At 41.4% G+C, this 16,239-nt stretch overlaps 1 protein-coding gene across 1 annotated transcript in view; it reads right to left on the reverse strand.

Annotated features, from left to right (window-relative positions):
• Nucleotides 1-685: 685 nt before the first annotated feature.
• The window catches only part of SMCHD1 (structural maintenance of chromosomes flexible hinge domain containing 1), a 622,004-nt gene continuing 606,450 nt past the window's right edge, over nt 686-16,239 (reverse strand). The window contains exon 48 of the mRNA XM_073631430.1: nt 686-3,927. The gene's annotated coding sequence lies outside the window, so the exon portion shown is untranslated. The remainder of the gene's footprint in view (nt 3,928-16,239) is intronic.

Raw genomic sequence — 16,239 nt, forward strand, 5'->3', positions numbered from 1 at the left:
TGGCAGCATTCTGTAGTTCGGAAAACAGGGCTGACAATGCTGTTTGGAATTTCATTGCAAAGAAGGCAGTGTGGTGTTGGCCCAAACATGAAATTAGGAGCACATTGTATTTCTTGCATATTAATAGGCACTTTTCTGTGTCCACAGCATTCACAAAGGATTAAAACATGGAAAAATGGGAATGCATTGGAGAGAAGTATTGAATCCCTACATCTTAAAGCTTAAACATGTATTGCAATATATGTGAACTAAATATCCCTGTGTATCATTGTATAGTTTTCTGGAAAGGGTGTAGCAATGTGCAGAGGGTCCATCCAGAAATTGTAGTGCTAACATGTGGTCACACCCCTTTAGCACCTGATAGTTTAAATACATGTACAAGCTATTGGGATTTGAGCACGGGTATATCTTTTCTCTATTGATAAAACATAACCTCACATTCTTTGGTGAACAACCATTCAGGTGAATGTGCTTTAAATGGGAATGATAGATTCTCTACTAGCAAACGTTTGGGAAAGCCACATTCTCTCATTTAAAAACAGACCCCTTTATTTTGTATTTATAGCGTCTATGTTATAAAAAAAATTGATCAAAGTTGTTTTTGAACGTGTACACCTTTAGTCAATATACTTGCTAGTCATACTTTATGGGAAATAAACACACCGATTCATTTTTCCTTTAACTATTTATTTTTTTTTTCAGAAACATAAAAAATATTATGCAAAATAAGAGTTATGTCTTCAAAAATTAAGACAATTGAATCTGGATATTGCATCTTATACCAGTTTTTTTACCTAATAAAATAGTACATATTTAATAATATTCGGCTGCTCAGAAAAATATACCTTAAGTTGTGTTTGGCGGGCACTACTTGCCTGCTGAGTGCAAACCATTCAGTGACTATAACTTTCCTGCAACCGCGCACAATGCTTATGGCTGTGGTGCGTTAGTCCATCATTTACGGGGTTAAAATGGTTTAATGCTCTCTAAAGAGCAATCTAAATGCAGATTGTTCTTCAGAGAGCATTGTAAGTGTGAATTAGCCCTTAATTTTTTTTTCACAACTGTACCTTACATTTTTTTACATAAAAAAAATGATCACTGTCACCAAAGCAGTGTACTGCCACTATGGTGACATTATATTGCTCTGGCCAATGATCACAGACACTGTATACTGCACGGACAAAGACAATGTATACTGCAATGGCATACTGTGTCTCCCATCACTAATTAGAGCATTACAATGTCACCAGAGTGAACACAGAAAAAAATCTAAGTGTCCAAAGCGCTCAAACCTGGTCTAAATCAATATTGGTAAAACACTGTGACATAAGCCAGGTGGGGAAGAAGAGTAACAGATGTATACATGGATATAAAAAAAGAAGCAAATAGGTATATTATCAATCATAAAATTTTTTAAATGTGGGTAGCCCAGAAATAGACATAAAAAACTGATACTAAGGCTGAGCATGCTGCTATGTGCTGCAAAAAGGGAACATAAACAATGAGTGAAAACAATAAGGGAAGGGAAAACACAGAGCAAACCACCATAGTAAAGTAGCTTTAATAAAAGGGCTTTATTTAAAGACAAATTCTTACTCACAGGGTATGTGACATGGCACACATGGATATTGTCAAGCAGGAGATAGAAATACCATACACCTTTCACAAGCCCTGGCCAGGGGCATTGATGTAAAATGTGAAAATTAGTAATAAATCCTAGAAAACTTGAGCAATAGATGTAAAAAGTTTTTTTTCATGCATATAAACACACATCAAACTGTGTGCATGTAAATGTTTACACACACAAGGTTTCACGTGCGTTTATTGTGATCTCATGCTACATAAATATGTTTTTGAAGATATCCACTCATTATTTATGAGTTAATACTAGATTATTCAACACACATACAACAATTTTTGTGTATCCCTTTATTATGTTTTACTGTGTTGTATTTATTTACCATTATGTCAGCCTAAGTGAGCCTTTTTTTTATCTGAGTGCTCCCTTAAAAGGCTGTCTTTATCATGATGCACTGATTGTTGTAATAACCGTATCTGTGGCAGAGCAATTAGGCTGGTAACTCATTTACCATTCAGTATTTAATCTTCTGTGTCTAGTCCAGTAGGTAGGCAGCTGATGAAGAGGTAGCCACCTTGAAACATGTACTGTGCATGCTCTGAGGTGTGAAGTCACACAGGGGCTAGGCTCCAGATAGATTCCAACGAGGTTTCTACATCGCCAAGAACAGCTACAGTATAAGTTCAGGCATCTGGGAACTGCTTTCCCAGTTTACAACCATTCCCCTGGCCAGGGCTTGTGGATGGTGTATGGTCTTTCTATTGCCTGCTTGGCAATTCCCTTTGTGGCATGTCACATACCATGTGAGAAGGAATTTGTCCTTTAATAAAGCACTTTTACTAATAATACTACTCTATGCTGGTTTGCACTGTGTTTTTCCCTTCCCTTATTGTTTTCACGTCACCATAGTGACACCGCCTTGCTCTAGTGACAGTGATTGGTGACAGATCTTTTTTTTTTTACCTCTCTAGTGTGTAGTGCAGTACCCAGCAGTGTACTACACACTCTCTCTCCTCTCACAGCAGATCAATATTACAGGAGAGATTTCACAGGCTGCAGCATTGCAGGCTATATTTACATGTAATGAGATTGGCCCTGTACCTCAATATGTGATCCGATCCGACATTGCAGCACTGCGTACCCCCGAGGGTGCGCATGGGTGCCTAGAGTGGGAGGCTATATGGGCAGATCTTCAGCAACACTTGCATCTGCAACTCAGCCACAAGATGGTGCTATAATGTTTAAAGCCAACCACTCGGTGAACTCTTGATAAAGAAGATCCTTTTATTGGCTACATTAAAAAAAATGACATAGCATCAAAAATGCAAAGCGTTTCAGCTTATACAGCCTTCCTCATAGCATACCAAGAATGGTGCTATACATGGTAGTATATGATGTAGAGCACCAAGAAGAGAATTTTTTATTTTTTTTTTCTTAGCCATCCCCTGCCCGACCACTATACACATACAGCTTGGGTGAAGCTGGATAAGAACATTTTTTTTTCTTATTGGTGCTCTAAATCATATACTTACTATATGTATAGCAACATCTTGTGGCTAAGGTGCAGACTCGAGTCTCTAAAAAATCAAGTGTTGTCAGGTTACATATCATATGACGCATGTCTGTCTGCAATGATGTTTAAAGGATGAGGGAAAGCCACACAGAAAAACTAGATTTTTTTTTTTTTTTTTGGCATTTCATTGTCTGATGGAATCATGAAAAACTATATTTTCACATGTATATATTTTTATTTTTTGACTGCAGTAGGATTTTGTTAACGGGATAGTTCAGGTATAAACACTACTTACTGGGGTTGTACTTTAAAAGCATAAAATCTTTAGAAGAGGGTTAAAGTGGAAGCCTAGGCTAACACCATCTAAGCTTAAACCTGCTCATACCCCCTTTCTAAGCCTCCGTTGTCTACTGTCCCTCCTCTCACCTTAAACAGGTGCTGGCAGCCGATCAGGTGACTGTACCACAGCGTCCAGGGAAAAAGGGTGTGTACACATCTTTCCTTAGAGGATAGTTAGTATAGGGCTTAGAATGGAGGTGGTAGCAGGTTTAAGCTTAGATAGTATTAGCCTGGACTTCCACTGTAGGTATCATTTTTCATGCAGGGTTTCCAAATATTTAAACCCAATATTAGGATGTTTTGAGTGATTTTTTAAAATAAATCTGTAAATCTGTATCACTACTGCAGCCAAACAAGATAGAGGCAGATTAAAAAAACAAATGAGTTTTTTTGGAAATAAACAATACATAGATAAATCAAGGATCCAGACAGATAATTTCCTCTGCACATTTTCTTGGATACACTGTGGCTTTCTTGGGACATGCTGCATCAACTAATTGTAAAGAAAAAAAATGTAAATCACATGAAAATTTAAACCATCTCACATGGGCAACGGATTTTTAAGTTTGCTGTATATTTGGACACAAGCATGATCATATTTATCCAATAAAAGCATATAAAGTAAACTATCGCAACCAGTCATATCTTATCTTTAAATGTCTAACTCCAGTTAATCAAGATCACACAGGCAGCTGTACTTTGAGAACATACCACTGCTTTACTGAATAACCCACGCACAGTAACCTTCCTACACTATGCCATATTTCTGGCCTTGGTGTTTTCATGCAGATTTTTAAAACCCAATACCACTTACAAACAATTCTTTAGTGTGGAGAGAAACCTTAAAGCATCTAGTTTTTATTAAAACTCCTGCATTTTTACAGTATATGCTTGATGCAAGTCATTATGCAAACTGGATCTCTTTTAAGCCTCATATACACTACTGTTTGTTTTTTTCATTCAATCCAGCAGGTTGAAAAAAAAAAAAGCTCACAGCTCAAGTTGGAGTCGCTGTACTAGCAATCCGATGTTAGTACAGCGATCTGCCCTGCTGTGCTATTGTTTTCCGACAGGGGGATGGCTTCCCCGCCAGAACACTCCGGGGTCAGCAGACCTTTTTCAGTCATGACCATTCGGACCGCCTGCAGTGCACACGGGTCGAATGCTGAGCAACATTCAGCTTGTGTACTAAGCTCTAAATCCTTGTGATAGTTACATAGTAGGTGAGGTTGAAAAAAGACACAAGTCCATCAAGTCCAACCTATGTGTGTGATTATGTGTCAGTATTACATTACATATCCCTGTATATTGCGGTCATTCAGGTGATTATCTAATAGTTTCTTGAAGCTATCAATGCTCCCCGCTGAGACCACCGCCTGTGGAAGGGAATTCCACATCCTTGCCGCTCTTACAGTAAAGAACCCTCTACGTAGTTTAAGGTTAAACCTCTTTTCTTCTAATTGTAATGAGTGGCCACGAGTCTTATTAAACTCTCTTCTGCGAAAAAGTTTTATCCCTATTGTGGGGTCACCAGTACAGTATTTGTAAATTGAAATCATATCCCCTCTCAAGCGTCTCTTCTCCAGAGAGAATAAGTTCAGTGCTCGCAACCTTTCCTCATAACTAAGATCCTCCAGACCCTTTATTAGCTTTGTTGCCCTTCTTTGTACTCGCTCCATTTCCAGTACGTCCCTCCTGAGGACTGGTGCCCAGAACTGGACAGCATACTCCAGGTGCGGGCGGACCAGAGTCTTGTAGAGCGGGAGAATTATCGTTTTATCTCTGCAGTTGATCCCCCTTTTAATGCATGCCAATATTCTGTTTGCTTTATTAGCAGCAGCTTGGCATTGCATGCCATTGCTGAGCCTATCATCCACTAGGACCCCCAGGTCCTTTTCCATCCTAGATTCCCCCAGAGGTTCTCCCCCCAGTGTATAGATTGCATTCATATTTTTGCCACCCAAATGCATTATTTTACATTTTTCTACATTGAACCTCATTTGCCATGTAGTCGCCCACCCCATTAATTTGTTCAGGTCTTTTTGCAAGATTTCCACATCCTGCGGAGAAGTTATTGCCCTGCTTAGCTTAGTATCGTCTGCAAATACAAAGATTGAACTGTTTATCCCATCCTCCAGGTCGTTTATGAACAAATTAAATAGGATTGGTCCCAGCACAGAACCCTGGGGAACCCCACTACCCACCCCTGACCATTCTGAGTACTCCCCATTTATCACCACCCTCTGAACACGCCCTTGTAGCCAGTTTTCAATCCATGTACTCACCCTATGGTCCATGCCAACGCACCTTATTTTGTACAGTAAACGTTTATGGGGAACTGTGTCAAATGCTTTTGCAAAAACCAGATACACCACGTCTACGGGCCTTCCTTTATCTAGATGGCAACTCACCTCCTCATAGAAGGTTAATAGATTGGTTTGGCAAGAACGATTCTTCATGAATCCATGCTGATTGCTGCTAATGATATCATTCTTATTACTAAAATCTTGTATATAGTCCCTTATCATCCCCTCCAAGAGTTTACATACTATTGATGTTAGGCTAACTGGTCTGTAATTCCCAGGGATGTTTTTTGGGCCCTTTTTAAATATTGGTGCTACATTGGCTTTTCTCCAATCAGCTGGTACCATTCCAGTCAATAGACTGTCTGTAAAAATTAGGAACAACGGTCTGGCAATCACCTGACTGAGTTCCCTAAGTACCCTCGGATGCAAGCCATCTGGTCCCGGTGATTTATTAATGTTAAGTTTCTCAAGTCTAATTTTAATTCCGTCCACTGTTAACCATGTAGGTGCTTCCTGTGTTGTGTCATGAGGATAAACACTGCAGTTTTGGTTACTGAAGCCCCCCGATTCACTCGTGAAGACTGAGGAGAAGAATAAATTCAATACCTTTGCCATCTCCCCATCCTTTGTAACCAGATGTCCTTCCTCATTCTTTATGGGGCCAATATGGTCTGTCCTCCCTTTTTTACTGTTTACATACTTAAAGAATTTCTTGGGATTTTTTTTGCTCTCCTCCGCTATGTGTCTTTCATGTTCTATCTTAGCCAACCTAATTGCACCCTTACATTTCTTATTGCATTCTTTATAAATTCTGAATGCTGTGGATGATCCCTCAACCTTGTATTTTTTGAAGGCCTTCTCCTTTGCTTTTATATGCATTTTTACATTGGAGTTAAGCCATCCAGGATGTTTGTTCGCTCTTTTAAATTTATTACCCAATGGGATACATTGGCTAATGCCCTTATTTAATATGCTCTTAAAGCAAACCCATCTCTCCTCCGTATTCTTTGTTCCTAATATTTTATCCCAATTTATGCCTTTTAGCAAGGTTTGTAGTTTAGGGAAGTTGGCTCTTTTGAAATTCAGTGTCTTTGTGTTCCCTTCATGTCTCCTATTTGTGTGATTTATACTGAAACTAATTGACCTGTGATCGCTGTTACCTAAATTGCCCCTTATTTCCACATCTGTTATCAGGTCTGTATTGTTGGTATTCAGTAGATCTAGTAATGTTTTATTTCTAGTTGGTGCGTCTACCATCTGACCCATAAAATTGTCCTGCAAGACACTAAGGAACTGGCGAGCCTTAAATGAATGCGCGGTTCCCTCCGCCCAGTCTATGCCTGGATAATTAAAATCCCCCATTATGATAACACTTCCCATCCTTGCTGCTAATCCAATTTGTGATAGGAGATCCGTCTCCACTTCCTCCCTCAGGTTAGGGGGCCTATAGCATACTCCCAGTATTATTTTCCCCTTAGCTTCATCCCTTTGGAGCTCTACCCATAAAGATTCCACCTCCTCCCTAGCCCCCTCAGTGATGTCATCTCTCACATTCACTTGTACATTATTCTTGATATATAGGCATACCCCTCCCCCTTTTTTACCCTCTCTGTCCTTGCGGTATAGGGTATACCCTTGAATGTTTGCCAGCCAATCATGAGAGCTGTTGAACCAGGTCTCTGAAATTCCCACAAAATCCAAATCCTCCTTGTACAACAGTATCTCTAGTTCACCCATCTTGTCCGCCAGGCTCCTGGCATTGGTGAACATGCCACATAGTTTGATAACTGCTAAATAACACAACTAAAAAAAACAACAGGGGTTGTAGGCTCCATTCAAACTAGAACTCCTCCATTTTCTAAATGCAGACCTTACCTGGGAAACATAAACAACTTTTATGCCTCCCAGATCACTTTTAGATATCCTTTAGTTGCATTTAGTTGTGTTTACACTTGTTTAGAGTGTCTATTCCGATCCTTGAACGTACAGAAATCTATCTTTCCTAAACAAAGCTAAACAAAACATACGTAAATGCACTATTAAAAAAGGACACTGCTATTGTGAATGAGTACTAAAATCTAACTCAGAAGACTACTCTCAAAAGAAATGTGTGTACAAGGTTTCAATTCCTAATAGGCGGCCAATGGTATCTGAAACAGAACAACCAAGACTTGCCCTTTGATGGCATCAAGACCAAATACTGATCTAGACCAGACTGGAGGGAGGGCACGATGCGTCCTTTGGTGTATATCCTAGGATTGAATTTTCTGGTCCTGCACCATGCAGAATAGGCTTTCTAGGTGTGATGGTAAACTCTGCTTAAAGTCAACTTCAAGAGGGTATAAAATGATCAAATCTTCTGTAATAGGTCCCTATCCCTTAAGACTTGAGCTTGAACAGCCATATTGTTAAAGTCAGTGACTGAAAAGAAAGAGAGTGCACTGGCTCCTGAGAGAGAAGGTCTAGGCAATCCAGAAGGGTCCACAGAAGTGTCTGTCCAGAGTCTGAGCACCACATATCTCCTGGGCCACTTTGGTGTGATGAGAATGACCGTAACCTCAATCTCAATTGTTTAGCGGAGATGAGAGAGAAGTCATGGAAAGGCGTAGATTAGGTAGAACTGATCCCACGGGGTAACCAAATTGTCCACTTTAAGGGCCTGAGAGCCACCGGACTCTGGTTTTGTTGCTGAATCTGAATGCCAGAAGATCTATGTACAGCATCCCCCATCTGCGGCAAAGTGCTTGGAACATCTTAACCAGATCCAAACGCTAGCAACCAAAAAAGTCCCCCTGCCAATTTTTTACACCTGGGAGATGGATGGCAGACAGGCCTGGAATATGCAGTTTTACCCAAGAGGATAAAGTCTATTTACCTGTGAGTGGTGCAACTTTTGGTGCCCCTTAATGGTTCATGTAGGCCAAGGGTATGGCACTGTCTGACTGGATTCTTGTCAGGTGACTTCGCAATTGACGGGGTGTAATGTTGAATGGATGGCCGAATCACCCTGAGTCCTGAGATAATGGAAAGATGGGCTACCTTCGATGACCCCTGCATGAAGCGGTAATTTAGGATTTCTCCCCAGCATGACAGGCTGGCATCCATTGTGAGAAATTTTCAAGTCCAGGGAAAAATATTTCCCTGACTCCAACATCAAGTTGGAGATTCACCACACCAGGGAGAGTATGGCCTTGCAGGTCAGACACAGGGGGCAGTCAGAAGACCGAGTTGGTTTCTCCCATTCTACAGAATGTTAAGTCTCAATGGTCTGGATTGAAAACGGCATATAGTACTGCCTCAAAAGAAGCTACCATCAAACCTAAGACCATCATGCAGGCAAGAATCGAGAGTTGACCTGGAGACCAAAGCCAGAGAGCAAAGGGACAGAAGTTTGTTCCGAGGCAAGAACATTCTGGGCAGGGCCCCGGTGCTTTCATTGGCTAGTTGGATCCAGTGATGACTTCAGAAAACTGGGGATTCAATTGAAGCTCAGCAGGATCAGCACTGTTCACTGGTAGCCACAAGCACCTTGGAGAAGACCTGCAGGCTGTGGATAGGCCAAAGGGAAGGGAACAAACTGGTAATGCTAATCGCTCACAGCAAAATGCAGATAACATTCCCCAGAAGTAAGCAAACAATGACTGACCTGGCTGATCACATGGATAACTTTTGAAACCGCAGGAATAAGATGCGAGTCTTAAGAGCCAAAATGGGATGCACTCTTAGATTTGGCTTGGGAACAGTGAACATGGTGGCAGTGTTATGCCCTGCTATGGTGTAAAGAGAGTTAATGACCCAGGATTCTCATCCATGCAGGTTGAGGGGCTCCATGGAACTTTTCAGGTTCCTCATCAGTTGGTAAAACATGGTTTTGGGACCTGGAGCCCAGAGATTTCATAGAGATCTGGGAGGGAAGAAATTTCCAATCTTGGGTTTGTGTTATTAGAACCACCAGCACACTATTTGGGCAGATGTATACTGGGCTTTTAGGAGAGACCTGTCTAGGGTTCTGGGCTTCACCGGAGCAGACAGAGGAGGTCTCTGCGAGGAGTGTGTACGGATCTAACTAGGAGAGAGGTGGGAGCCAGAACACCAAGGGGCTGCAAGGTGTATGAACCAAATTTATGTGTGAAGACTGCCTGTAGGAGACAGACAATGGGCCTCAAGAGTAAGGCCAGAGTAGCAGTAGCAGCACTGCAGGTGTAAGCCTGGAGGCTGAATGTGAATTTCTTTGCGAGAGAGAAATGCTGAAAACCCCTGTGAGGGAAAGTCATTGATTTTGTTTTCCGGAATTTTGTTTTATTAAAACTGGTCAAGGAAAGCCCTTACACAGAAAATAAAGCGAATGGATGCATCCTTTAAGTTCTACCGTTTGATGCTAGATTTCCCTCATGTAGTGGAGGATGCATAGGATAGAATTGGGGACCCCTGCAAAGAGGAAAATTTATCTGTTAAATGAACTGTGTTTTGTGCATGAGACAGCATTGAACCACACGGCTGAGGTGTTTTACCATCCCGGTTGAGCAAGGCTGAAGTAAGGTATATCCATTTCATAGGGAATTGTGATCTTGAAAACTGGGGTCTAAACACCCTTCCTGGAATAGCTGTATCAATGTATTTATCAAGGAAATTGCCAAAGAGAAGCTTTGCTCAAAAGGCACCTTTCCTGAACTGAGCTTAAAGCCATAAGATTCTGTGCATATGCACAGAAAGTAAAGATATTCTGAAGAATTGACTGGTTACATCCTCTATGGCATCTGCACAGAATAGTAGGGCTGAGTGCAAGAGCTTTAAAGTACAACTAGGGCTGTAACTCTCTCTCTTTTTTTTGTTTTGGATACAGTGCAGAGGTATTAGAACGCTGATCAGTTTTTTTTGCTGTCTGTGCCCCTGTTCTGACAAAATAACCAACCAGGTAGGATGTGCAACTTGCGTCACTTCCTGTGACATGGAATCAGCTGTATATCCAAACCGTGTGCACTGCAGTAGCTGATGGTGCACAAAGGAATTTGACAAAATGCTCGACAACACTTATGACATTTACGCTGCTAAGAATCTAGCCATCTATTCTGCCAAGCAAAAAAAAGTAACTGTGCATGTGTGCACTCTACAGAATGATTGTCTGCATATCACATTCACAAACAACGATTTAATATATATTTGACAAAATGAAAATTTGTGAAATATATATAAAATCATTGTTGTTTGTGAATGTGATATGCAGACAATCATTATGTACAGTTCACGTATGCGCAGTTACTTGCTTCGCTTGGCAAAGTAGATGACTAGATCCCTACCAACATAAAAGTTGTAAGTGTTAGTTGATTTGTGCTACGCGCATGCGCAGTAGTCGGTTGATCATTTTGTCAGGCAAATTCCTTTGTGCACTCACATCAGCCACTGAAGGGATGTATGACGCGTTGCGCCTGTGCAGTGCGTGCGGTTTCGAGATACAGCCGATTTCACGTCACAGGAAGTGACGCGGGTTGCACATTCTGCCAGGTTGGTCATTTTGTCACAACACCACCTTTTGTCCTGTTTAACATTATCATTAAAAGTTAAAGTAAAAGAAAATCCCAAATTTTGGGCTGTCCCCAGAAAAGCAATAGAGGGGAAATCTTCCAATTGGGACACTAGTTCTGGTGATCTGGGGGGCCCCAGAGAGTTCCCTTAATTTTCAGGGATTTTCTGTCACTTCCTATTTTGGCTATGGGACAGGAAGTGAAGGGAATTCTCTGCAATGGGACACAGATGGCAAAAAAAAAAATCTGACAGGGGCTGAAACCCCCCCTTGCTCTATCCAAAATTAAAAAAAAAAAAAAAAAAAAAAAAAGCGTTGCCTATAGTTCTACTTTAAGCTTGAAGAAAGATTAGAACTAGCAATATCAGAAGAAAGTTCACAATGGATTTCTTCAGGCCAGTTAGCCATAGTCTGGGGTAGGACAGGTAGTGGGGCATTTTTTACCTTAATGCAGAGAATGCACTCATAGAATACCACGCTTCCAAGTCTTCAAGAGGGGGAAATAACCTTTCTGAGTTTGGCCAATCATTGTATATGGCCCAACTTGCCTGATCCAGAATAAGGAAGAGCTTTCTACAAAAGACCCTAACTTCTGATGCATTTTTGAACATTGGGGGCTATGTAGAGGTAGCCATATCTATCCAGAGATTAGTAAACACTAGAGAGGTCTCGGTCAATGAGTCCACAGTAGACAACATATGGTGAAATGCTAACTAAGAAACTTCCCTAAACTCCCTCCAGAATGTCCGCATCGAGAAGTCTCTTGAAGAGATCATAGTGGCAGTAAATTTTGCCACACTCAAATAAGTTGCATGTTGTGCACCTGTAAGGGAGCTTGAGTCAGGGGGATGAAGTGGTGTGGATGTTAGGCCTTGCTCTGGAACTAGAGAACCATTATCAATTTGTGAGGAACTTGGAGTTTCCTGCAGTACCAACCCCATTGTTAATTGAGGATCTCTCTCTCTGTGAAATATAAGAGGATTAGCAGGTCCAGTATGAGGGAATGCAGTAACGCAGGTGCCAACTGCGGTCTGATGGCTGTGTCCCTGAGGAACCTGGCAACAGGTGAGGTGGTACTGTTGAAAATGGCAACAAGAAGTGTGCAGCTAGAAATTTTATAAGTACTACGTCATTAGCCAGAGAGGAAATTATGGTTGGGAGGTGGAAAAAGACTGCAAATCTTGAATAGGTGAATGAAAGGGGTCTTCAGGGGAAGACAAAGGGGTCTTCAGGGTCTGGGAGCAACAGGAATGGATGATAGCTCTGCATCGTATAGCACCCTGCAGCCAACTATAACGACTGCATCAGGTGCCAAATTGAGCGCCAAACACAGGATCCAGTGCTCGAAGCAAACATTACAGGCCAGCCTTGATGCCGCCTGTTCTGTGTATAGCTCCCAAGGTGTACGAGAGTCATTGATCCGGAAACTACTAATGAGCCAGGTAAAGTAAGCAGTTAGATCTTGATAAAAATGTCAGCTGAAGGAGGTAAATAAGTCTGATAAAAAATAGACAATTCCTCTCCCAGAAAGGAAGGCATCCTTCACCTAAAGATACTAGCAAAATACTGGAGTCTCATGGAGTGGGTGTGGTTAAAAGGGGACACCAGGGAGGGGACCCAGCAAAACTTTTGCCATTATCCAATTACCTGGAGGTAATACATACAACCCATGGAGTAGGAATCAACTCCTGTGTCCTGTATGACAAAGATATTAAAACATTATAAAACTGCACTGCAGCACATGTGGACAAAGCACATGCATTATGTGTACTTTAATGACTGGTGTGAATAGGCCCTAATGCATTCATACACTGTCAATCTGTTCAGTTATGAATGAACACATGAGTGATCAGTACTGATCAGTCACTGTGTTCATTCAGGTAAGAAAGATTTGGTATGGTAAACATACCAGACGTATATACGACCCCAACTTCTCTATCCTGAAGGATCTGATCCTCACCGCACTGTACCGCACATTATCTGTCACTCAATCCTCCCACTGTTCAGCTGCAATCTTCTCTGCTCTGTGTCCACTGCACAAACTGCTGCTTCTGCCAGTACAGGTCACCACGCAGGAAACATGAAGGGGAGCAGACTGTAGTCGCACAGCCGGAGCATCAGCCAAAAGGCAGGTAATCGGGAGGTTCCGACAAGCAGGACAGCAGTGGAGTGAAAGTAGCTGCTGTGGTTGCAGGGGGTAAATTTTTTTAGCAAATAACTGTGATCAGTGGATTATCAGCTGCTAAACACAGCTATTTATTTTCTCAGGAGAATGTAAGGGACCATATACTGCAATAAGATCTCGGTTGCTGAAGCAACCATGAGCTTGCAGAGAAATTTCAAGGACATAAGGAATTATTGAGTTGGCCGGCTGGAAAGGTCTCTGTTATGTAAGCCTTATGTCCTTGGCAGCAAAAGGGTTAAAGTGTCAGTCTGTGCTCCTCAGTGGCATGGAAGCGCCAGCACCCTGTGGCAGATTTAGAGGGTTCAAGCCCTGTGCCTAACACGGCACGTCTTCACACTCCAGACAAGATACAAGGGATGAGAACTCATCCAGGCTTTCGCTACTCACGATGGCCAAAACCCTGAAAGGGTTTTCAAGGACAGGACTCAGCAGACCACAGCCCTGGACCTGTATAGCAACCTGCGACTAACTCAACGCAATGTACCAAGTGCCAATGTGATCGCTCACTCAGGATCTAGTTCCCAAAGCAACATTACAAGCCAGCCCTGCGTCTTCATCCAAGGACTGCAGAAGGTGTTGCAGTTGCTATGCTGCAGCTAGGAATCTTAATAGGAGAGACTTAAACTTCTCTCATTAGATGGAAAGAGGAAGCTATATCAGGGATGTTCTTGCAGCTTTTCTTTTTTTTCCAATCACCTGATAGTAGCTGAATATAACCCACAGTTTAAGATTTAATATCATACGTCATGTACTGTATAAATAAAGAAAATAGTGGTTTCACGTTCTTCTAATTTTTTTGCATCTCAGTGCTGCTGATCTCCTCCAGATTGTTTCAGTAACTTCAGCTACACATCATTGTTCTAAATCAGTTTACTGGTAGTGACAACAGTTGAACACACATTGCCTGAGCAACGTGTGTTGGCAAAGCAAATTGTAGTTACAACCCAAAAGCATGTGCAAGAGGGTGACTATGCAGAAGCATAACTGGGAAACAGGTGTCACCTACAACAGAAGTCTCTGAACAAGGACCTTCATGGCAGGATCATCAGGTATTTTTTAGTTAATTTCAGATGGGCGAACTCCACCAGCGGATCTGCCTGCCGATCCCTGCTGAGCAGGTGGATGACAGGTCCATGTCCTCTTCGCTTATGCAGAGCAGACATGGATAAAGCCTGCTTTCCTCTATGGGCTGTCAAATGGAAACGGACCACCTGTCATCTGATCCACCACTCCATAGAGGGCAATGGATGGTCCAATTGGGTCCACCTAAAAAAACTGACAGGTGGACCTGATTGGTCTGTCTGTGTGAAAGGGGCCTAAAGCTGTATAAATGAAAAAGATTTAGGCTGGGTTCACATATGAGTCGTATGTGGCTCACAGCGGGGGTCCGGTGCGTCCTAGTTCACTGTTTCAGGTCTGATTTCAGCCCGAATTTTTGGCTGGATTCAGACTTGAAACAGACCAAAAGACGCACATCTTTTTGTGCAAATCGCACAGGACCCGCTGCGGAGATATGTGAACCGGCTCTATAGAGAGCTGGTCAAAATCTCCTACTATTGTGAATTGGAACCCGCATCCAATTCGCAAAGGTGTGAACCCAGCCTGAAGACAACTTTTGAAATGGAGGTTTTAGCGACTGGGTTTAGATTTACTTGAAGAAAAAAGTTAATCTCCTGTGCACAGTCTAGGCCTAGGAGACTCCCAGGGATTCATTTGAAGATTACCAGGGCTTTGCGATACTGACATTAGCTTTAGGCCTCATCAAGCTCACTTGAAGTTTACAGCCACTGTTAGGGATTGGCGTATCAATAAGATAATGGTTTTGTACTGAGGATAGGATTTTTAGATAAGTTGAAAATAACATTTTCTTTTTACATTTTGTGTAATATTTATTTATTTTACAGTGGTAATAATCCAAGAAGCAAGCATTTAGTATTTTGCAGCTCTTACCAATTCTTAGATGTAATGGCTGCTTTCTTTTTTAAACTTTCTTTCCTTTATTTTCCCCTGGTGATCTAGCCAGTAAGTCTGTTGTTTTTCAACAGAGCAAGCTCTCCTGCAAATGTATCAGTTAGAGTGTTGAGATAAACCATTTATCACTGACAGGGGAGTCTACACTGATCAGATTTTTATTCTTCAAATAAAAATCCCAAAAGAAAACAAAAACTGCTGTTGTAGCTGCTTGTGTAACTGCAGTGTGAGCTTGAGTTTGGCTTAAATTTGTTAGTGTATCTAAATCTGCTAGTACGTCTAACACTCCCCTCCCCCCAGACTGAGAATGCTGCTATTCAAAGGCGCCCCTGTGCTCTCTCATCCACAGTGGAGGCACTCTAATACAGAAGGTGTATTATTACTGGCCAGACCACCAAGTGAAAACAGAGGGAAAGAAGCCTTAAAAAACAAAATGAATGCAGCCACCACATCTAAGGATTGGTAAGCTGCAATACATTTAATAATAAATGGAAGTAGAAATATACTGCATTATATAATAATAAATATATATATATATATATATATATATATATATATATATATATATATATATATATATATATATATACACACACACACTAAATAAAACCAGTGTATATAAAAAACACTTTTTTTTAAATCCCGTTCATGCTGAAAAAAATCTAAAATTTGAAAACTGATGCAACAAATGCCGTATGGGAAATATGCTGGGCATTAGGCTCTAACATGTTTTTTGTCTTTAAAACAGGCTCTCTCAACCAGGGCTCTCCTCCAGAGATTGCTAGGGGTTCCTTGACCAGTAAGCAATGACAGGATTAATCT

Source organism: Aquarana catesbeiana, linkage group LG05 (genome assembly GCF_042186555.1).
Source record: "Aquarana catesbeiana isolate 2022-GZ linkage group LG05, ASM4218655v1, whole genome shotgun sequence".
NCBI lineage: Eukaryota > Metazoa > Chordata > Amphibia > Anura > Ranidae > Aquarana > Aquarana catesbeiana.